The sequence below is a fragment of the Ambystoma mexicanum genome, chromosome 9, assembly GCF_040938575.1.
Source record: "Ambystoma mexicanum isolate Mex_15411 chromosome 9, UKY_AmexF1_1, whole genome shotgun sequence".
In the NCBI taxonomy this organism is placed as follows: Eukaryota; Metazoa; Chordata; class Amphibia; order Caudata; family Ambystomatidae; genus Ambystoma; species Ambystoma mexicanum.
In genome coordinates, this window is record NC_090931.1 from 561,438,409 (window position 1) to 561,459,349 (window position 20,941).

The 20,941-nt window shown below is 47.5% G+C and overlaps 19 non-coding genes and 1 pseudogene across 19 annotated transcripts; all 20 read left to right on the top strand.

The window, feature by feature from the left end:
* Positions 1-157: 157 nt before the first annotated feature.
* LOC138490873 (small nucleolar RNA U3) lies at positions 158-375 on the top strand. Its single transcript, XR_011275765.1, has one exon. It is a non-coding gene; the product is annotated as a small nucleolar RNA U3 (small nucleolar RNA).
* Positions 376-1,198: 823 nt separating this feature from the next.
* Positions 1,199-1,416, top strand: LOC138490874 (small nucleolar RNA U3). Its single transcript, XR_011275766.1, has one exon. It is a non-coding gene; the product is annotated as a small nucleolar RNA U3 (small nucleolar RNA).
* Positions 1,417-2,240: 824 nt separating this feature from the next.
* LOC138490875 (small nucleolar RNA U3) lies at positions 2,241-2,458 on the top strand. Its single transcript, XR_011275767.1, has one exon. It is a non-coding gene; the product is annotated as a small nucleolar RNA U3 (small nucleolar RNA).
* An 835-nt stretch (positions 2,459-3,293) lies between these two features.
* On the top strand, positions 3,294-3,511 carry LOC138490763 (small nucleolar RNA U3). Its single transcript, XR_011275666.1, has one exon. It is a non-coding gene; the product is annotated as a small nucleolar RNA U3 (small nucleolar RNA).
* Positions 3,512-4,346: 835 nt separating this feature from the next.
* On the top strand, positions 4,347-4,564 carry LOC138490876 (small nucleolar RNA U3). Its single transcript, XR_011275768.1, has one exon. It is a non-coding gene; the product is annotated as a small nucleolar RNA U3 (small nucleolar RNA).
* Positions 4,565-5,387: 823 nt separating this feature from the next.
* On the top strand, positions 5,388-5,605 carry LOC138490877 (small nucleolar RNA U3). The gene has a single exon (XR_011275769.1). It is a non-coding gene; the product is annotated as a small nucleolar RNA U3 (small nucleolar RNA).
* Positions 5,606-6,429: 824 nt separating this feature from the next.
* LOC138490879 (small nucleolar RNA U3) lies at positions 6,430-6,647 on the top strand. The gene has a single exon (XR_011275770.1). It is a non-coding gene; the product is annotated as a small nucleolar RNA U3 (small nucleolar RNA).
* An 835-nt stretch (positions 6,648-7,482) lies between these two features.
* LOC138490880 (small nucleolar RNA U3) lies at positions 7,483-7,700 on the top strand. Its single transcript, XR_011275771.1, has one exon. It is a non-coding gene; the product is annotated as a small nucleolar RNA U3 (small nucleolar RNA).
* Positions 7,701-8,524: 824 nt separating this feature from the next.
* Positions 8,525-8,742, top strand: LOC138490881 (small nucleolar RNA U3). Its single transcript, XR_011275772.1, has one exon. It is a non-coding gene; the product is annotated as a small nucleolar RNA U3 (small nucleolar RNA).
* An 835-nt stretch (positions 8,743-9,577) lies between these two features.
* LOC138490764 (small nucleolar RNA U3) lies at positions 9,578-9,795 on the top strand. Its single transcript, XR_011275667.1, has one exon. It is a non-coding gene; the product is annotated as a small nucleolar RNA U3 (small nucleolar RNA).
* Positions 9,796-10,630: 835 nt separating this feature from the next.
* On the top strand, positions 10,631-10,848 carry LOC138490882 (small nucleolar RNA U3). Its single transcript, XR_011275773.1, has one exon. It is a non-coding gene; the product is annotated as a small nucleolar RNA U3 (small nucleolar RNA).
* An 824-nt stretch (positions 10,849-11,672) lies between these two features.
* LOC138490884 (small nucleolar RNA U3) lies at positions 11,673-11,890 on the top strand. The gene has a single exon (XR_011275775.1). It is a non-coding gene; the product is annotated as a small nucleolar RNA U3 (small nucleolar RNA).
* Positions 11,891-12,725: 835 nt separating this feature from the next.
* Positions 12,726-12,943, top strand: LOC138490885 (small nucleolar RNA U3). The gene has a single exon (XR_011275776.1). It is a non-coding gene; the product is annotated as a small nucleolar RNA U3 (small nucleolar RNA).
* An 824-nt stretch (positions 12,944-13,767) lies between these two features.
* Positions 13,768-13,985, top strand: LOC138490886 (small nucleolar RNA U3). Its single transcript, XR_011275777.1, has one exon. It is a non-coding gene; the product is annotated as a small nucleolar RNA U3 (small nucleolar RNA).
* Positions 13,986-14,820: 835 nt separating this feature from the next.
* LOC138490765 (small nucleolar RNA U3) lies at positions 14,821-15,038 on the top strand. Its single transcript, XR_011275668.1, has one exon. It is a non-coding gene; the product is annotated as a small nucleolar RNA U3 (small nucleolar RNA).
* Positions 15,039-15,873: 835 nt separating this feature from the next.
* LOC138490887 (small nucleolar RNA U3) lies at positions 15,874-16,091 on the top strand. Its single transcript, XR_011275778.1, has one exon. It is a non-coding gene; the product is annotated as a small nucleolar RNA U3 (small nucleolar RNA).
* Positions 16,092-16,914: 823 nt separating this feature from the next.
* On the top strand, positions 16,915-17,132 carry LOC138490888 (small nucleolar RNA U3). The gene has a single exon (XR_011275779.1). It is a non-coding gene; the product is annotated as a small nucleolar RNA U3 (small nucleolar RNA).
* An 824-nt stretch (positions 17,133-17,956) lies between these two features.
* Positions 17,957-18,174, top strand: LOC138490890 (small nucleolar RNA U3). The gene has a single exon (XR_011275780.1). It is a non-coding gene; the product is annotated as a small nucleolar RNA U3 (small nucleolar RNA).
* Positions 18,175-18,998: 824 nt separating this feature from the next.
* Positions 18,999-19,216, top strand: LOC138490891 (small nucleolar RNA U3). Its single transcript, XR_011275781.1, has one exon. It is a non-coding gene; the product is annotated as a small nucleolar RNA U3 (small nucleolar RNA).
* Positions 19,217-20,051: 835 nt separating this feature from the next.
* Positions 20,052-20,258, top strand: LOC138490462 (small nucleolar RNA U3; annotated as a pseudogene).
* Positions 20,259-20,941: the final 683 nt, after the last annotated feature.

Here is a 20,941-nt window from a genome sequence, read left to right on the forward strand (position 1 = left end):
TATGGAAAGGAAAGGTTTTCTATGGGGTTGCGGGAAAGGTTTTCCTATGCAGAAATGGGGGGGCTTTTTGTTGCCTTTGGGACGATAGATGCTTTCCCACCCTAAGTGAGATGGGTGGCAGCTTCTTCCACCTGCCTGGGCTGCCCTTTTTGCTATTAAGACTATACTTTCAGGGATCATTTCTATAGTTCTTAACTGAGGAAATGTGTTCGAAAGTGTCTGGTCTTCGCTAACCACGAGGAAGAGTTGAAGTGTTCTCTTCTGAGCGTGAAGCAAGTGGACAGTGTTGCATTTATGCAGCTGCTGTCTGCTATTGATGACCGTTCCTCTCTCCCTTTCAGGAGGGTTGGAGGAAGGGAACACAAACTGAGTGGTTAGCTGCTTATTATTCTGGTGAAAAATAGAGACAGCTCCCCTGTTCTTAGGGTTGCTTGGTGTCTGTGCTGTCGATTATGTGGGTTCTGATTTGTTAGCTGTGCAAATCTCCACATGGACCAAACACCTTGCGTCGCCCCGGTAAACACAATTGCCGTGGGCCCTTTTGTGCGCTGCCCTGGGGGACCCAAGCGACAAGTTCCGGCTGTTGCATGCTGGCCTACTTCCATTTCACAAAGGTTAAGCCATTCTGATTTGCCACTGTTTTTCATCTGGCGCAATCCTCGTGCTTCTGTGAAAACAACACTGTACTGCCTTTGAATCTGCCTATTCAGCTGGGTACTTTTCAGGTCCGACTCAAATGCTTGTCTGGCCAATGCGCACAATACCCTTCCATCACATGCATTACGTTCTCATAAAAGTCACACCGCCATTGTTCACGTTGCCTCCCACTTATGCTTGCTCGAATTCCACTGCAAAGCTTCCCAGATATTGAATAACACTCATTGCCATCGTAATATGGCCACTCTGTTTACTGAGGCCAGCCTTGGCTGGGCCATGGGAGCCCCTTGTCTCTGTCATCCACACTGACGAATTTTATTGGCTGCTGGTCTTCAATATGTAAATTTACAAAGTACAGGCATTTTTGTCATCTTTTGCCAACGCTATGGATAGGAAATGTTTTCTATGGTGTTGCGGGAAAGGTTTTCCTATGCAGAAATGGAGGGGCTTTTTGTTGCCTTTGGGACGATAGACGCTTTCCCACCCTAAGTGAGATGGGTGGCAGCTTCTTCCACCTGCCTGGGCTGCCCTTTTTGCTATTAAGACTATACTTTCAGGGATCATTTCTATAGTTCTTAACTGAGGAAATGTGTTCGAAAGTGTCTGGTCTTCGCTAACCACGAGGAAGAGTTGAAGTGTTCTCTTCTGAGCGTGAAGCAAGTGGACAGTGTTGCATTTATGCAGCTGCTGTCTGCTATTGATGACCGTTCCTCTCTCCCTTTCAGGAGGGTTGGAGGAAGGGAACACAAACTGAGTGGTTAGCTGCTTATTATTCTGGTGAAAAATAGAGACAGCTCCCCTGTTCTTAGGGTTGCTTGGTGTCTGTGCTGTCGATTATGTGGGTTCTGATTTGTTAGCTGTGCAAATCTCCACATGGACCAAACACCTTGCGTCGCCCCGGTAAACACAATTGGCCGTGGGCCCTTTTGTGCGCTGCCCTGGGGGACCCAAGCGACAAGTTCCGGCTGTTGCATGCTGGCCTACTTCCATTTCACAAAGGTTAAGCCATTCTGATTTGCCACTGTTTTTCATCTGGCGCAATCCTCGTGCTTCTGTGAAAACAACACTGTACTGCCTTTGAATCTGCCTATTCAGCTGGGTACTTTTCAGGTCCGACTCAAATGCTTGTCTGGCCAATGCGCGCAATACCCTTCCATCACATGCATTACGTTCTCATAAAAGTCACACCGCCATTGTTCACGTTGCCTCCCACTTATGCTTGCTCGAATTCCACTGCAAAGCTTCCCAGATATTGAATAACACTCATTGCCATCGTAATATGGCCACTCTGTTTACTGAGGCCAGCCTTGGCTGGGCCATGGGAGCCCCTTGTCTCTGTCATCCACACTGACGAATTTTATTGGCTGCTGGTCTTCAATATGTAAATTTACAAAGTACAGGCATTTTTGTCATCTTTTGCCAACGCTATGGATAGGAAATGTTTTCTATGGTGTTGCGGGAAAGGTTTTCCTATGCAGAAATGGAGGGGCTTTTTGTTGCCTTTGGGACGATAGACGCTTTCCCACCCTAAGTGAGATGGGTGGCAGCTTCTTCCACCTGCCTGGGCTGCCCTTTGTGCTATTAAGACTATACTTTCAGGGATCATTTCTATAGTTCTTAACTGAGGAAATGTGTTCGAAAGTGTCTGGTCTTCGCTAACCACGAGGAAGAGTTGAAGTGTTCTCTTCTGAGCGTGAAGCAAGTGGACAGTGTTGCATTTATGCAGCTGCTGTCTGCTATTGATGACCGTTCCTCTCTCCCTTTCAGGAGGGTTGGAGGAAGGGAACACAAACTGAGTGGTTAGCTGCTTATTATTCTGGTGAAAAATAGAGACAGCTCCCCTGTTCTTAGGGTTGCTTGGTGTCTGTGCTGTCGATTATGTGGGTTCTGATTTGTTAGCTGTGCAAATCTCCACATGGACCAAACACCTTGCGTCGCCCCGGTAAACACAATTGGCCGTGGGCCCTTTTGTGCGCTGCCCTGGGGGACCCAAGCGACAAGTTCCGGCTGTTGCATGCTGGCCTACTTCCATTTCACAAAGGTTAAGCCATTCTGATTTGCCACTGTTTTCCATCTGGCGCAATCCTCGTGCTTCTGTGAAAACAACACTGTACTGCCCCTTTGGGGGATTTGAATCTGCCTATTCAGCTGGGTACTTTTCAGGTCCGACTCAAATGCTTGTCTGGCCAATGCGCGCAATACCCTTCCATCACATGCATTACGTTCTCATAAAAGTCACACCGCCATTGTTCACGTTGCCTCCCACTTATGCTTGCTCGAATTCCACTGCAAAGCTTCCCAGATATTGAATAACACTCATTGCCATCGTAATATGGCCACTCTGTTTACTGAGGCCAGCCTTGGCTGGGCCATGGGAGCCCCTTGTCTCTGTCATCCACACTGACGAATTTTATTGGCTGCTGGTCTTCAATATGTAAATTTACAAAGTACAGGCATTTTTGTCATCTTTTGCCAACGCTATGGATAGGAAATGTTTTCTATGGTGTTGCGGGAAAGGTTTTCCTATGCAGAAATGGAGGGGCTTTTTGTTGCCTTTGGGACGATAGACGCTTTCCCACCCTAAGTGAGATGGGTGGCAGCTTCTTCCACCTGCCTGGGCTGCCCTTTGTGCTATTAAGACTATACTTTCAGGGATCATTTCTATAGTTCTTAACTGAGGAAATGTGTTCGAAAGTGTCTGGACTTCGCTAACCACGAGGAAGAGTTGAAGTGTTCTCTTCTGAGCGTGAAGCAAGTGGACAGTGTTGCATTTATGCAGCTGCTGTCTGCTATTGATGACCGTTCCTCTCTCCCTTTCAGGAGGGTTGGAGGAAGGGAACACAAACTGAGTGGTTAGCTGCTTATTATTCTGGTGAAAAATAGAGACAGCTCCCCTGTTTTTAGGGTTGCTTGGTGTCTGTGCTGTCGATTATGTGGGTTCTGATTTGTTAGCTGTGCAAATCTCCACATGGACCAAACACCTTGCGTCGCCCCGGTAAACACAATTGGCCGTGGGCCCTTTTGTGCGCTGCCCTGGGGGACCCAAGCGACAAGTTCCGGCTGTTGCATGCTGGCCTACTTCCATTTCACAAAGGTTAAGCCATTCTGATTTGCCACTGTTTTCCATCTGGCGCAATCCTCGTGCTTCTGTGAAAACAACACTGTACTGCCCCTTTGGGGGATTTGAATCTGCCTATTCAGCTGGGTACTTTTCAGGTCCGACTCAAATGCTTGTCTGGCCAATGCGCGCAATACCCTTCCATCACATGCATTACGTTCTCATAAAAGTCACACCGCCATTGTTCACGTTGCCTCCCACTTATGCTTGCTCGAATTCCACTGCAAAGCTTCCCAGATATTGAATAACACTCATTGCCATTGTAATATGGCCACTCTGTTTACTGAGGCCAGCCTTGGCTGGGCCATGGGAGCCCCTTGTCTCTGTCATCCACACTGACGAATTTTATTGGCTGCTGGTCTTCAATATGTAAATTTACAAAGTACAGGCATTTTTGTCATCTTTTGCCAACGCTATGGAAAGGAAAGGTTTTCTATGGGGTTGCGGGAAAGGTTTTCCTATGCAGAAATGGGGGGGCTTTTTGTTGCCTTTGGGACGATAGATGCTTTCCCACCCTAAGTGAGATGGGTGGCAGCTTCTTCCACCTGCCTGGGCTGCCCTTTTTGCTATTAAGACTATACTTTCAGGGATCATTTCTATAGTTCTTAACTGAGGAAATGTGTTCGAAAGTGTCTGGTCTTCGCTAACCACGAGGAAGAGTTGAAGTGTTCTCTTCTGAGCGTGAAGCAAGTGGACAGTGTTGCATTTATGCAGCTGCTGTCTGCTATTGATGACCGTTCCTCTCTCCCTTTCAGGAGGGTTGGAGGAAGGGAACACAAACTGAGTGGTTAGCTGCTTATTATTCTGGTGAAAAATAGAGACAGCTCCCCTGTTCTTAGGGTTGCTTGGTGTCTGTGCTGTCGATTATGTGGGTTCTGATTTGTTAGCTGTGCAAATCTCCACATGGACCAAACACCTTGCGTCGCCCCGGTAAACACAATTGCCGTGGGCCCTTTTGTGCGCTGCCCTGGGGGACCCAAGCGACAAGTTCCGGCTGTTGCATGCTGGCCTACTTCCATTTCACAAAGGTTAAGCCATTCTGATTTGCCACTGTTTTTCATCTGGCGCAATCCTCGTGCTTCTGTGAAAACAACACTGTACTGCCTTTGAATCTGCCTATTCAGCTGGGTACTTTTCAGGTCCGACTCAAATGCTTGTCTGGCCAATGCGCACAATACCCTTCCATCACATGCATTACGTTCTCATAAAAGTCACACCGCCATTGTTCACGTTGCCTCCCACTTATGCTTGCTCGAATTCCACTGCAAAGCTTCCCAGATATTGAATAACACTCATTGCCATCGTAATATGGCCACTCTGTTTACTGAGGCCAGCCTTGGCTGGGCCATGGGAGCCCCTTGTCTCTGTCATCCACACTGACGAATTTTATTGGCTGCTGGTCTTCAATATGTAAATTTACAAAGTACAGGCATTTTTGTCATCTTTTGCCAACGCTATGGATAGGAAATGTTTTCTATGGTGTTGCGGGAAAGGTTTTCCTATGCAGAAATGGAGGGGCTTTTTGTTGCCTTTGGGACGATAGACGCTTTCCCACCCTAAGTGAGATGGGTGGCAGCTTCTTCCACCTGCCTGGGCTGCCCTTTTTGCTATTAAGACTATACTTTCAGGGATCATTTCTATAGTTCTTAACTGAGGAAATGTGTTCGAAAGTGTCTGGTCTTCGCTAACCACGAGGAAGAGTTGAAGTGTTCTCTTCTGAGCGTGAAGCAAGTGGACAGTGTTGCATTTATGCAGCTGCTGTCTGCTATTGATGACCGTTCCTCTCTCCCTTTCAGGAGGGTTGGAGGAAGGGAACACAAACTGAGTGGTTAGCTGCTTATTATTCTGGTGAAAAATAGAGACAGCTCCCCTGTTCTTAGGGTTGCTTGGTGTCTGTGCTGTCGATTATGTGGGTTCTGATTTGTTAGCTGTGCAAATCTCCACATGGACCAAACACCTTGCGTCGCCCCGGTAAACACAATTGGCCGTGGGCCCTTTTGTGCGCTGCCCTGGGGGACCCAAGCGACAAGTTCCGGCTGTTGCATGCTGGCCTACTTCCATTTCACAAAGGTTAAGCCATTCTGATTTGCCACTGTTTTTCATCTGGCGCAATCCTCGTGCTTCTGTGAAAACAACACTGTACTGCCTTTGAATCTGCCTATTCAGCTGGGTACTTTTCAGGTCCGACTCAAATGCTTGTCTGGCCAATGCGCGCAATACCCTTCCATCACATGCATTACGTTCTCATAAAAGTCACACCGCCATTGTTCACGTTGCCTCCCACTTATGCTTGCTCGAATTCCACTGCAAAGCTTCCCAGATATTGAATAACACTCATTGCCATCGTAATATGGCCACTCTGTTTACTGAGTCCAGCCTTGGCTGGGCCATGGGAGCCCCTTGTCTCTGTCATCCACACTGACGAATTTTATTGGCTGCTGGTCTTCAATATGTAAATTTACAAAGTACAGGCATTTTTGTCATCTTTTGCCAACGCTATGGATAGGAAATGTTTTCTATGGTGTTGCGGGAAAGGTTTTCCTATGCAGAAATGGAGGGGCTTTTTGTTGCCTTTGGGACGATAGACGCTTTCCCACCCTAAGTGAGATGGGTGGCAGCTTCTTCCACCTGCCTGGGCTGCCCTTTGTGCTATTAAGACTATACTTTCAGGGATCATTTCTATAGTTCTTAACTGAGGAAATGTGTTCGAAAGTGTCTGGTCTTCGCTAACCACGAGGAAGAGTTGAAGTGTTCTCTTCTGAGCGTGAAGCAAGTGGACAGTGTTGCATTTATGCAGCTGCTGTCTGCTATTGATGACCGTTCCTCTCTCCCTTTCAGGAGGGTTGGAGGAAGGGAACACAAACTGAGTGGTTAGCTGCTTATTATTCTGGTGAAAAATAGAGACAGCTCCCCTGTTTTTAGGGTTGCTTGGTGTCTGTGCTGTCGATTATGTGGGTTCTGATTTGTTAGCTGTGCAAATCTCCACATGGACCAAACACCTTGCGTCGCCCCGGTAAACACAATTGGCCGTGGGCCCTTTTGTGCGCTTCCCTGGGGGACCCAAGCGACAAGTTCCGGCTGTTGCATGCTGGCCTACTTCCATTTCACAAAGGTTAAGCCATTCTGATTTGCCACTGTTTTCCATCTGGCGCAATCCTCGTGCTTCTGTGAAAACAACACTGTACTGCCCCTTTGGGGGATTTGAATCTGCCTATTCAGCTGGGTACTTTTCAGGTCCGACTCAAATGCTTGTCTGGCCAATGCGCGCAATACCCTTCCATCACATGCATTACGTTCTCATAAAAGTCACACCGCCATTGTTCACGTTGCCTCCCACTTATGCTTGCTCGAATTCCACTGCAAAGCTTCCCAGATATTGAATAACACTCATTGCCATCGTAATATGGCCACTCTGTTTACTGAGGCCAGCCTTGGCTGGGCCATGGGAGCCCCTTGTCTCTGTCATCCACACTGACGAATTTTATTGGCTGCTGGTCTTCAATATGTAAATTTACAAAGTACAGGCATTTTTGTCATCTTTTGCCAACGCTATGGATAGGAAATGTTTTCTATGGTGTTGCGGGAAAGGTTTTCCTATGCAGAAATGGAGGGGCTTTTTGTTGCCTTTGGGACGATAGACGCTTTCCCACCCTAAGTGAGATGGGTGGCAGCTTCTTCCACCTGCCTGGGCTGCCCTTTTTGCTATTAAGACTATACTTTCAGGGATCATTTCTATAGTTCTTAACTGAGGAAATGTGTTCGAAAGTGTCTGGTCTTCGCTAACCACGAGGAAGAGTTGAAGTGTTCTCTTCTGAGCGTGAAGCAAGTGGACAGTGTTGCATTTATGCAGCTGCTGTCTGCTATTGATGACCGTTCCTCTCTCCCTTTCAGGAGGGTTGGAGGAAGGGAACACAAACTGAGTGGTTAGCTGCTTATTATTCTGGTGAAAAATAGAGACAGCTCCCCTGTTCTTAGGGTTGCTTGGTGTCTGTGCTGTCGATTATGTGGGTTCTGATTTGTTAGCTGTGCAAATCTCCACATGGACCAAACACCTTGCGTCGCCCCGGTAAACACAATTGGCCGTGGGCCCTTTTGTGCGCTGCCCTGGGGGACCCAAGCGACAAGTTCCGGCTGTTGCATGCTGGCCTACTTCCATTTCACAAAGGTTAAGCCATTCTGATTTGCCACTGTTTTTCATCTGGCGCAATCCTCGTGCTTCTGTGAAAACAACACTGTACTGCCTTTGAATCTGCCTATTCAGCTGGGTACTTTTCAGGTCCGACTCAAATGCTTGTCTGGCCAATGCGCGCAATACCCTTCCATCACATGCATTACGTTCTCATAAAAGTCACACCGCCATTGTTCACGTTGCCTCCCACTTATGCTTGCTCGAATTCCACTGCAAAGCTTCCCAGATATTGAATAACACTCATTGCCATCGTAATATGGCCACTCTGTTTACTGAGGCCAGCCTTGGCTGGGCCATGGGAGCCCCTTGTCTCTGTCATCCACACTGACGAATTTTATTGGCTGCTGGTCTTCAATATGTAAATTTACAAAGTACAGGCATTTTTGTCATCTTTTGCCAACGCTATGGATAGGAAATGTTTTCTATGGTGTTGCGGGAAAGGTTTTCCTATGCAGAAATGGAGGGGCTTTTTGTTGCCTTTGGGACGATAGACGCTTTCCCACCCTAAGTGAGATGGGTGGCAGCTTCTTCCACCTGCCTGGGCTGCCCTTTGTGCTATTAAGACTATACTTTCAGGGATCATTTCTATAGTTCTTAACTGAGGAAATGTGTTCGAAAGTGTCTGGTCTTCGCTAACCACGAGGAAGAGTTGAAGTGTTCTCTTCTGAGCGTGAAGCAAGTGGACAGTGTTGCATTTATGCAGCTGCTGTCTGCTATTGATGACCGTTCCTCTCTCCCTTTCAGGAGGGTTGGAGGAAGGGAACACAAACTGAGTGGTTAGCTGCTTATTATTCTGGTGAAAAATAGAGACAGCTCCCCTGTTCTTAGGGTTGCTTGGTGTCTGTGCTGTCGATTATGTGGGTTCTGATTTGTTAGCTGTGCAAATCTCCACATGGACCAAACACCTTGCGTCGCCCCGGTAAACACAATTGGCCGTGGGCCCTTTTGTGCGCTGCCCTGGGGGACCCAAGCGACAAGTTCCGGCTGTTGCATGCTGGCCTACTTCCATTTCACAAAGGTTAAGCCATTCTGATTTGCCACTGTTTTCCATCTGGCGCAATCCTCGTGCTTCTGTGAAAACAACACTGTACTGCCCCTTTGGGGGATTTGAATCTGCCTATTCAGCTGGGTACTTTTCAGGTCCGACTCAAATGCTTGTCTGGCCAATGCGCGCAATACCCTTCCATCACATGCATTACGTTCTCATAAAAGTCACACCGCCATTGTTCACGTTGCCTCCCACTTATGCTTGCTCGAATTCCACTGCAAAGCTTCCCAGATATTGAATAACACTCATTGCCATCGTAATATGGCCACTCTGTTTACTGAGGCCAGCCTTGGCTGGGCCATGGGAGCCCCTTGTCTCTGTCATCCACACTGACGAATTTTATTGGCTGCTGGTCTTCAATATGTAAATTTACAAAGTACAGGCATTTTTGTCATCTTTTGCCAACGCTATGGATAGGAAATGTTTTCTATGGTGTTGCGGGAAAGGTTTTCCTATGCAGAAATGGAGGGGCTTTTTGTTGCCTTTGGGACGATAGACGCTTTCCCACCCTAAGTGAGATGGGTGGCAGCTTCTTCCACCTGCCTGGGCTGCCCTTTGTGCTATTAAGACTATACTTTCAGGGATCATTTCTATAGTTCTTAACTGAGGAAATGTGTTCGAAAGTGTCTGGACTTCGCTAACCACGAGGAAGAGTTGAAGTGTTCTCTTCTGAGCGTGAAGCAAGTGGACAGTGTTGCATTTATGCAGCTGCTGTCTGCTATTGATGACCGTTCCTCTCTCCCTTTCAGGAGGGTTGGAGGAAGGGAACACAAACTGAGTGGTTAGCTGCTTATTATTCTGGTGAAAAATAGAGACAGCTCCCCTGTTTTTAGGGTTGCTTGGTGTCTGTGCTGTCGATTATGTGGGTTCTGATTTGTTAGCTGTGCAAATCTCCACATGGACCAAACACCTTGCGTCGCCCCGGTAAACACAATTGGCCGTGGGCCCTTTTGTGCGCTGCCCTGGGGGACCCAAGCGACAAGTTCCGGCTGTTGCATGCTGGCCTACTTCCATTTCACAAAGGTTAAGCCATTCTGATTTGCCACTGTTTTCCATCTGGCGCAATCCTCGTGCTTCTGTGAAAACAACACTGTACTGCCCCTTTGGGGGATTTGAATCTGCCTATTCAGCTGGGTACTTTTCAGGTCCGACTCAAATGCTTGTCTGGCCAATGCGCACAATACCCTTCCATCACATGCATTACGTTCTCATAAAAGTCACACCGCCATTGTTCACGTTGCCTCCCACTTATGCTTGCTCGAATTCCACTGCAAAGCTTCCCAGATATTGAATAACACTCATTGCCATCGTAATATGGCCACTCTGTTTACTGAGGCCAGCCTTGGCTGGGCCATGGGAGCCCCTTGTCTCTGTCATCCACACTGACGAATTTTATTGGCTGCTGGTCTTCAATATGTAAATTTACAAAGTACAGGCATTTTTGTCATCTTTTGCCAACGCTATGGATAGGAAATGTTTTCTATGGTGTTGCGGGAAAGGTTTTCCTATGCAGAAATGGAGGGGCTTTTTGTTGCCTTTGGGACGATAGACGCTTTCCCACCCTAAGTGAGATGGGTGGCAGCTTCTTCCACCTGCCTGGGCTGCCCTTTTTGCTATTAAGACTATACTTTCAGGGATCATTTCTATAGTTCTTAACTGAGGAAATGTGTTCGAAAGTGTCTGGTCTTCGCTAACCACGAGGAAGAGTTGAAGTGTTCTCTTCTGAGCGTGAAGCAAGTGGACAGTGTTGCATTTATGCAGCTGCTGTCTGCTATTGATGACCGTTCCTCTCTCCCTTTCAGGAGGGTTGGAGGAAGGGAACACAAACTGAGTGGTTAGCTGCTTATTATTCTGGTGAAAAATAGAGACAGCTCCCCTGTTCTTAGGGTTGCTTGGTGTCTGTGCTGTCGATTATGTGGGTTCTGATTTGTTAGCTGTGCAAATCTCCACATGGACCAAACACCTTGCGTCGCCCCGGTAAACACAATTGGCCGTGGGCCCTTTTGTGCGCTGCCCTGGGGGACCCAAGCGACAAGTTCCGGCTGTTGCATGCTGGCCTACTTCCATTTCACAAAGGTTAAGCCATTCTGATTTGCCACTGTTTTTCATCTGGCGCAATCCTCGTGCTTCTGTGAAAACAACACTGTACTGCCTTTGAATCTGCCTATTCAGCTGGGTACTTTTCAGGTCCGACTCAAATGCTTGTCTGGCCAATGCGCGCAATACCCTTCCATCACATGCATTACGTTCTCATAAAAGTCACACCGCCATTGTTCACGTTGCCTCCCACTTATGCTTGCTCGAATTCCACTGCAAAGCTTCCCAGATATTGAATAACACTCATTGCCATCGTAATATGGCCACTCTGTTTACTGAGTCCAGCCTTGGCTGGGCCATGGGAGCCCCTTGTCTCTGTCATCCACACTGACGAATTTTATTGGCTGCTGGTCTTCAATATGTAAATTTACAAAGTACAGGCATTTTTGTCATCTTTTGCCAACGCTATGGATAGGAAATGTTTTCTATGGTGTTGCGGGAAAGGTTTTCCTATGCAGAAATGGAGGGGCTTTTTGTTGCCTTTGGGACGATAGACGCTTTCCCACCCTAAGTGAGATGGGTGGCAGCTTCTTCCACCTGCCTGGGCTGCCCTTTGTGCTATTAAGACTATACTTTCAGGGATCATTTCTATAGTTCTTAACTGAGGAAATGTGTTCGAAAGTGTCTGGTCTTCGCTAACCACGAGGAAGAGTTGAAGTGTTCTCTTCTGAGCGTGAAGCAAGTGGACAGTGTTGCATTTATGCAGCTGCTGTCTGCTATTGATGACCGTTCCTCTCTCCCTTTCAGGAGGGTTGGAGGAAGGGAACACAAACTGAGTGGTTAGCTGCTTATTATTCTGGTGAAAAATAGAGACAGCTCCCCTGTTTTTAGGGTTGCTTGGTGTCTGTGCTGTCGATTATGTGGGTTCTGATTTGTTAGCTGTGCAAATCTCCACATGGACCAAACACCTTGCGTCGCCCCGGTAAACACAATTGGCCGTGGGCCCTTTTGTGCGCTTCCCTGGGGGACCCAAGCGACAAGTTCCGGCTGTTGCATGCTGGCCTACTTCCATTTCACAAAGGTTAAGCCATTCTGATTTGCCACTGTTTTCCATCTGGCGCAATCCTCGTGCTTCTGTGAAAACAACACTGTACTGCCCCTTTGGGGGATTTGAATCTGCCTATTCAGCTGGGTACTTTTCAGGTCCGACTCAAATGCTTGTCTGGCCAATGCGCGCAATACCCTTCCATCACATGCATTACGTTCTCATAAAAGTCACACCGCCATTGTTCACGTTGCCTCCCACTTATGCTTGCTCGAATTCCACTGCAAAGCTTCCCAGATATTGAATAACACTCATTGCCATCGTAATATGGCCACTCTGTTTACTGAGGCCAGCCTTGGCTGGGCCATGGGAGCCCCTTGTCTCTGTCATCCACACTGACGAATTTTATTGGCTGCTGGTCTTCAATATGTAAATTTACAAAGTACAGGCATTTTTGTCATCTTTTGCCAACGCTATGGAAAGGAAAGGTTTTCTATGGGGTTGCGGGAAAGGTTTTCCTATGCAGAAATGGGGGGGCTTTTTGTTGCCTTTGGGACGATAGATGCTTTCCCACCCTAAGTGAGATGGGTGGCAGCTTCTTCCACCTGCCTGGGCTGCCCTTTTTGCTATTAAGACTATACTTTCAGGGATCATTTCTATAGTTCTTAACTGAGGAAATGTGTTCGAAAGTGTCTGGTCTTCGCTAACCACGAGGAAGAGTTGAAGTGTTCTCTTCTGAGCGTGAAGCAAGTGGACAGTGTTGCATTTATGCAGCTGCTGTCTGCTATTGATGACCGTTCCTCTCTCCCTTTCAGGAGGGTTGGAGGAAGGGAACACAAACTGAGTGGTTAGCTGCTTATTATTCTGGTGAAAAATAGAGACAGCTCCCCTGTTCTTAGGGTTGCTTGGTGTCTGTGCTGTCGATTATGTGGGTTCTGATTTGTTAGCTGTGCAAATCTCCACATGGACCAAACACCTTGCGTCGCCCCGGTAAACACAATTGGCCGTGGGCCCTTTTGTGCGCTGCCCTGGGGGACCCAAGCGACAAGTTCCGGCTGTTGCATGCTGGCCTACTTCCATTTCACAAAGGTTAAGCCATTCTGATTTGCCACTGTTTTTCATCTGGCGCAATCCTCGTGCTTCTGTGAAAACAACACTGTACTGCCTTTGAATCTGCCTATTCAGCTGGGTACTTTTCAGGTCCGACTCAAATGCTTGTCTGGCCAATGCGCGCAATACCCTTCCATCACATGCATTACGTTCTCATAAAAGTCACACCGCCATTGTTCACGTTGCCTCCCACTTATGCTTGCTCGAATTCCACTGCAAAGCTTCCCAGATATTGAATAACACTCATTGCCATCGTAATATGGCCACTCTGTTTACTGAGGCCAGCCTTGGCTGGGCCATGGGAGCCCCTTGTCTCTGTCATCCACACTGACGAATTTTATTGGCTGCTGGTCTTCAATATGTAAATTTACAAAGTACAGGCATTTTTGTCATCTTTTGCCAACGCTATGGATAGGAAATGTTTTCTATGGTGTTGCGGGAAAGGTTTTCCTATGCAGAAATGGAGGGGCTTTTTGTTGCCTTTGGGACGATAGACGCTTTCCCACCCTAAGTGAGATGGGTGGCAGCTTCTTCCACCTGCCTGGGCTGCCCTTTGTGCTATTAAGACTATACTTTCAGGGATCATTTCTATAGTTCTTAACTGAGGAAATGTGTTCGAAAGTGTCTGGTCTTCGCTAACCACGAGGAAGAGTTGAAGTGTTCTCTTCTGAGCGTGAAGCAAGTGGACAGTGTTGCATTTATGCAGCTGCTGTCTGCTATTGATGACCGTTCCTCTCTCCCTTTCAGGAGGGTTGGAGGAAGGGAACACAAACTGAGTGGTTAGCTGCTTATTATTCTGGTGAAAAATAGAGACAGCTCCCCTGTTCTTAGGGTTGCTTGGTGTCTGTGCTGTCGATTATGTGGGTTCTGATTTGTTAGCTGTGCAAATCTCCACATGGACCAAACACCTTGCGTCGCCCCGGTAAACACAATTGGCCGTGGGCCCTTTTGTGCGCTGCCCTGGGGGACCCAAGCGACAAGTTCCGGCTGTTGCATGCTGGCCTACTTCCATTTCACAAAGGTTAAGCCATTCTGATTTGCCACTGTTTTCCATCTGGCGCAATCCTCGTGCTTCTGTGAAAACAACACTGTACTGCCCCTTTGGGGGATTTGAATCTGCCTATTCAGCTGGGTACTTTTCAGGTCCGACTCAAATGCTTGTCTGGCCAATGCGCGCAATACCCTTCCATCACATGCATTACGTTCTCATAAAAGTCACACCGCCATTGTTCACGTTGCCTCCCACTTATGCTTGCTCGAATTCCACTGCAAAGCTTCCCAGATATTGAATAACACTCATTGCCATCGTAATATGGCCACTCTGTTTACTGAGGCCAGCCTTGGCTGGGCCATGGGAGCCCCTTGTCTCTGTCATCCACACTGACGAATTTTATTGGCTGCTGGTCTTCAATATGTAAATTTACAAAGTACAGGCATTTTTGTCATCTTTTGCCAACGCTATGGATAGGAAATGTTTTCTATGGTGTTGCGGGAAAGGTTTTCCTATGCAGAAATGGAGGGGCTTTTTGTTGCCTTTGGGACGATAGACGCTTTCCCACCCTAAGTGAGATGGGTGGCAGCTTCTTCCACCTGCCTGGGCTGCCCTTTGTGCTATTAAGACTATACTTTCAGGGATCATTTCTATAGTTCTTAACTGAGGAAATGTGTTCGAAAGTGTCTGGACTTCGCTAACCACGAGGAAGAGTTGAAGTGTTCTCTTCTGAGCGTGAAGCAAGTGGACAGTGTTGCATTTATGCAGCTGCTGTCTGCTATTGATGACCGTTCCTCTCTCCCTTTCAGGAGGGTTGGAGGAAGGGAACACAAACTGAGTGGTTAGCTGCTTATTATTCTGGTGAAAAATAGAGACAGCTCCCCTGTTTTTAGGGTTGCTTGGTGTCTGTGCTGTCGATTATGTGGGTTCTGATTTGTTAGCTGTGCAAATCTCCACATGGACCAAACACCTTGCGTCGCCCCGGTAAACACAATTGGCCGTGGGCCCTTTTGTGCGCTGCCCTGGGGGACCCAAGCGACAAGTTCCGGCTGTTGCATGCTGGCCTACTTCCATTTCACAAAGGTTAAGCCATTCTGATTTGCCACTGTTTTCCATCTGGCGCAATCCTCGTGCTTCTGTGAAAACAACACTGTACTGCCCCTTTGGGGGATTTGAATCTGCCTATTCAGCTGGGTACTTTTCAGGTCCGACTCAAATGCTTGTCTGGCCAATGCGCGCAATACCCTTCCATCACATGCATTACGTTCTCATAAAAGTCACACCGCCATTGTTCACGTTGCCTCCCACTTATGCTTGCTCGAATTCCACTGCAAAGCTTCCCAGATATTGAATAACACTCATTGCCATTGTAATATGGCCACTCTGTTTACTGAGGCCAGCCTTGGCTGGGCCATGGGAGCCCCTTGTCTCTGTCATCCACACTGACGAATTTTATTGGCTGCTGGTCTTCAATATGTAAATTTACAAAGTACAGGCATTTTTGTCATCTTTTGCCAACGCTATGGAAAGGAAAGGTTTTCTATGGGGTTGCGGGAAAGGTTTTCCTATGCAGAAATGGGGGGGCTTTTTGTTGCCTTTGGGACGATAGATGCTTTCCCACCCTAAGTGAGATGGGTGGCAGCTTCTTCCACCTGCCTGGGCTGCCCTTTTTGCTATTAAGACTATACTTTCAGGGATCATTTCTATAGTTCTTAACTGAGGAAATGTGTTCGAAAGTGTCTGGTCTTCGCTAACCACGAGGAAGAGTTGAAGTGTTCTCTTCTGAGCGTGAAGCAAGTGGACAGTGTTGCATTTATGCAGCTGCTGTCTGCTATTGATGACCGTTCCTCTCTCCCTTTCAGGAGGGTTGGAGGAAGGGAACACAAACTGAGTGGTTAGCTGCTTATTATTCTGGTGAAAAATAGAGACAGCTCCCCTGTTCTTAGGGTTGCTTGGTGTCTGTGCTGTCGATTATGTGGGTTCTGATTTGTTAGCTGTGCAAATCTCCACATGGACCAAACACCTTGCGTCGCCCCGGTAAACACAATTGCCGTGGGCCCTTTTGTGCGCTGCCCTGGGGGACCCAAGCGACAAGTTCCGGCTGTTGCATGCTGGCCTACTTCCATTTCACAAAGGTTAAGCCATTCTGATTTGCCACTGTTTTTCATCTGGCGCAATCCTCGTGCTTCTGTGAAAACAACACTGTACTGCCTTTGAATCTGCCTATTCAGCTGGGTACTTTTCAGGTCCGACTCAAATGCTTGTCTGGCCAATGCGCACAATACCCTTCCATCACATGCATTACGTTCTCATAAAAGTCACACCGCCATTGTTCACGTTGCCTCCCACTTATGCTTGCTCGAATTCCACTGCAAAGCTTCCCAGATATTGAATAACACTCATTGCCATCGTAATATGGCCACTCTGTTTACTGAGGCCAGCCTTGGCTGGGCCATGGGAGCCCCTTGTCTCTGTCATCCACACTGACGAATTTTATTGGCTGCTGGTCTTCAATATGTAAATTTACAAAGTACAGGCATTTTTGTCATCTTTTGCCAACGCTATGGATAGGAAATGTTTTCTATGGTGTTGCGGGAAAGGTTTTCCTATGCAGAAATGGAGGGGCTTTTTGTTGCCTTTGGGACGATAGACGCTTTCCCACCCTAAGTGAGATGGGTGGCAGCTTCTTCCACCTGCCTGGGCTGCCCTTTTTGCTATTAAGACTATACTTTCAGGGATCATTTCTATAGTTCTTAACTGAGGAAATGTGTTCGAAAGTGTCTGGTCTTCGCTAACCACGAGGAAGAGTTGAAGTGTTCTCTTCTGAGCGTGAAGCAAGTGGACAGTGTTGCATTTATGCAGCTGCTGTCTGCTATTGATGACCGTTCCTCTCTCCCTTTCAGGAGGGTTGGAGGAAGGGAACACAAACTGAGTGGTTAGCTGCTTATTATTCTGGTGAAAAATAGAGACAGCTCCCCTGTTCTTAGGGTTGCTTGGTGTCTGTGCTGTCGATTATGTGGGTTCTGATTTGTTAGCTGTGCAAATCTCCACATGGACCAAACACCTTGCGTCGCCCCGGTAAACACAATTGGCCGTGGGCCCTTTTGTGCGCTGCCCTGGGGGACCCAAGCGACAAGTTCCGGCTGTTGCATGCTGGCCTACTTCCATTTCACAAAGGTTAAGCCATTCTGATTTGCCACTGTTTTTCATCTGGCGCAATCCTCGTGCTTCTGTGAAAACAACACTGTACTGCCTTTGAATCTGCCTATTCAGCTGGGTACTTTTCAGGTCCGACTCAAATGCTTGTCTGGCCAATGCGCGCAATACCCTTCCATCACATGCATTACGTTCTCATAAAAGTCACACCGCCATTGTTCACGTTGCCTCCCACTTATGCTTGCTCGAATTCCACTGCAAAGCTTCCCAGATATTGAATAACACTCATTGCCATCGTAATATGGCCACTCTGTTTACTGAGTCCAGCCTTGGCTGGGCCATGGGAGCCCCTTGTCTCTGTCATCCACACTGACGAATTTTATTGGCTGCTGGTCTTCAATATGTAAATTTACAAAGTACAGGCATTTTTGTCATCTTTTGCCAACGCTATGGATAGGAAATGTTTTCTATGGTGTTGCGGGAAAGGTTTTCCTATGCAGAAATGGAGGGGCTTTTTGTTGCCTTTGGGACGATAGACGCTTTCCCACCCTAAGTGAGATGGGTGGCAGCTTCTTCCACCTGCCTGGGCTGCCCTTTTTGCTATTAAGACTATACTTTCAGGGATCATTTCTATAGTTCTTAACTGAGGAAATGTGTTCGAAAGTGTCTGGTCTTCGCTAACCACGAGGAAGAGTTGAAGTGTTCTCTTCTGAGCGTGAAGCAAGTGGACAGTGTTGCATTTATGCAGCTGCTGTCTGCTATTGATGACCGTTCCTCTCTCCCTTTCAGGAGGGTTGGAGGAAGGGAACACAAACTGAGTGGTTAGCTGCTTATTATTCTGGTGAAAAATAGAGACAGCTCCCCTGTTCTTAGGGTTGCTTGGTGTCTGTGCTGTCGATTATGTGGGTTCTGATTTGTTAGCTGTGCAAATCTCCACATGGACCAAACACCTTGCGTCGCCCCGGTAAACACAATTGGCCGTGGGCCCTTTTGTGCGCTGCCCTGGGGGACCCAAGCGACAAGTTCCGGCTGTTGCATGCTGGCCTACTTCCATTTCACAAAGGTTAAGCCATTCTGATTTGCCACTGTTTTTCATCTGGCGCAATCCTCGTGCTTCTGTGAAAACAACACTGTACTGCCTTTGAATCTGCCTATTCAGCTGGGTACTTTTCAGGTCCGACTCAAATGCTTGTCTGGCCAATGCGCGCAATACCCTTCCATCACATGCATTACGTTCTCATAAAAGTCACACCGCCATTGTTCACGTTGCCTCCCACTTATGCTTGCTCGAATTCCACTGCAAAGCTTCCCAGATATTGAATAACACTCATTGCCATCGTAATATGGCCACTCTGTTTACTGAGGCCAGCCTTGGCTGGGCCATGGGAGCCCCTTGTCTCTGTCATCCACACTGACGAATTTTATTGGCTGCTGGTCTTCAATATGTAAATTTACAAAGTACAGGCATTTTTGTCATCTTTTGCCAACGCTATGGATAGGAAATGTTTTCTATGGTGTTGCGGGAAAGGTTTTCCTATGCAGAAATGGAGGGGCTTTTTGTTGCCTTTGGGACGATAGACGCTTTCCCACCCTAAGTGATATGGGTGGCAGCTTCTTCCACCTGCCTGGGCTGCCCTTTGTGCTATTAAGACTATACTTTCAGGGATCATTTCTATAGTTCTTAACTGAGGAAATGTGTTCGAAAGTGTCTGGTCTTCGCTAACCACGAGGAAGAGTTGAAGTGTTCTCTTCTGAGCGTGAAGCAAGTGGACAGTGTTGCATTTATGCAGCTGCTGTCTGCTATTGATGACCGTTCCTCTCTCCCTTTCAGGAGGGTTGGAGGAAGGGAACACAAACTGAGTGGTTAGCTGCTTATTATTCTGGTGAAAAATAGAGACAGCTCCCCTGTTCTTAGGGTTGCTTGGTGTCTGTGCTGTCGATTATGTGGGTTCTGATTTGTTAGCTGTGCAAATCTCCACATGGACCAAACACCTTGCGTCGCCCCGGTAAACACAATTGGCCGTGGGCCCTTTTGTGCGCTGCCCTGGGGGACCCAAGCGACAAGTTCCGGCTGTTGCATGCTGGCCTACTTCCATTTCACAAAGGTTAAGCCATTCTGATTTGCCACTGTTTTCCATCTGGCGCAATCCTCGTGCTTCTGTGAAAACAACACTGTACTGCCCCTTTGGGGGATTTGAATCTGCCTATTCAGCTGGGTACTTTTCAGGTCCGACTCAAATGCTTGTCTGGCCAATGCGCGCAATACCCTTCCATCCTATGCATTACGTTCTCATAAAAGTCACACCGCCATTGTTCACGTTGCCTCCCACTTATGCTTGCTCGAATTCCACTGCAAAGCTTCCCAGATATTGAATAACACTCATTGCCATCGTAATATGGCCACTCTGTTTACTGAGGCCAGCCTTGGCTGGGCCATGGGAGCCCCTTGTCTCTGTCATCCACACTGACAAATTTTATTGGCTGCTGGTCTTCAATATGTAAATTTACAAAGTACAGGCATTTTTGTCATCTTTTGCCAACGCTATGGAAAGGAAAGGTTTTCTATGGGGTTGCGGGAAAGGTTTTCCTATGCAGAAATGGGGGGGCTTTTTGTTGCCTTTGGGACGATAGATGCTTTGCCACCCTAAGTGAGATGGGTGGCAGCTTCTTCCACCTGCCTGGGCTGCCCTTTTTGCTATTAAGACTATACTTTCAGGGATCATTTCTATAGTTCTTAACTGAGGAAATGTGTTCGAAAGTGTCTGGTCTTCGCTAACCACGAAGTGTTCTCTTCTGAGCGTGAAGCAAGTGGACAGTGTTGCATTTATGCAGCTGCTGTCTGCTATTGATGACCGTTCCTCTCTCCCTTTCAGGAGGGTTGGAGGAAGGGAACACAAACTGAGTGGTTAGCTGCTTATTATTCTGGTGAAAAATAGAGACAGCTCCCCTGTTCTTAGGGTTGCTTGGTGTCTGTGCTGTCGATTATGTGGGTTCTGATTTGTTAGCTGTGCAAATCTCCACATGGACCAAACACCTTGCGTCGCCCCGGTAAACACAATTGGCCGTGGGCCCTTTTGTGCGCTGCCCTGGGGGACCCAAGCGACAAGTTCCGGCTGTTGCATGCTGGCCTACTTCCATTTCACAAAGGTTAAGCCATTCTGATTTGCCACTGTTTTTCATCTGGCGCAATCCTCGTGCTTCTGTGAAAACAACACTGTACTGCCTTTGAATCTGCCTATTCAGCTGGGTACTTTTCAGGTCCGACTCAAATGCTTGTCTGGCCAATGCGCGCAATACCCTTCCATCACATGCATTACGTTCTCATAAAAGTCACACCGCCATTGTTCACGTTGCCTCCCACTTATGCTTGCTCGAATTCCACTGCAAAGCTTCCCAGATATTGAATAACACTCATTGCCATCGTAATATGGCCACTCTGTTTACTGAGGCCAGCCTTGGCTGGGCCATGGGAGCCCCTTGTCTCTGTCATCCACACTGACGAATTTTATTGGCTGCTGGTCTTCAATATGTAAATTTACAAAGTACAGGCATTTTTGTCATCTTTTGCCAACGCTATGGATAGGAAATGT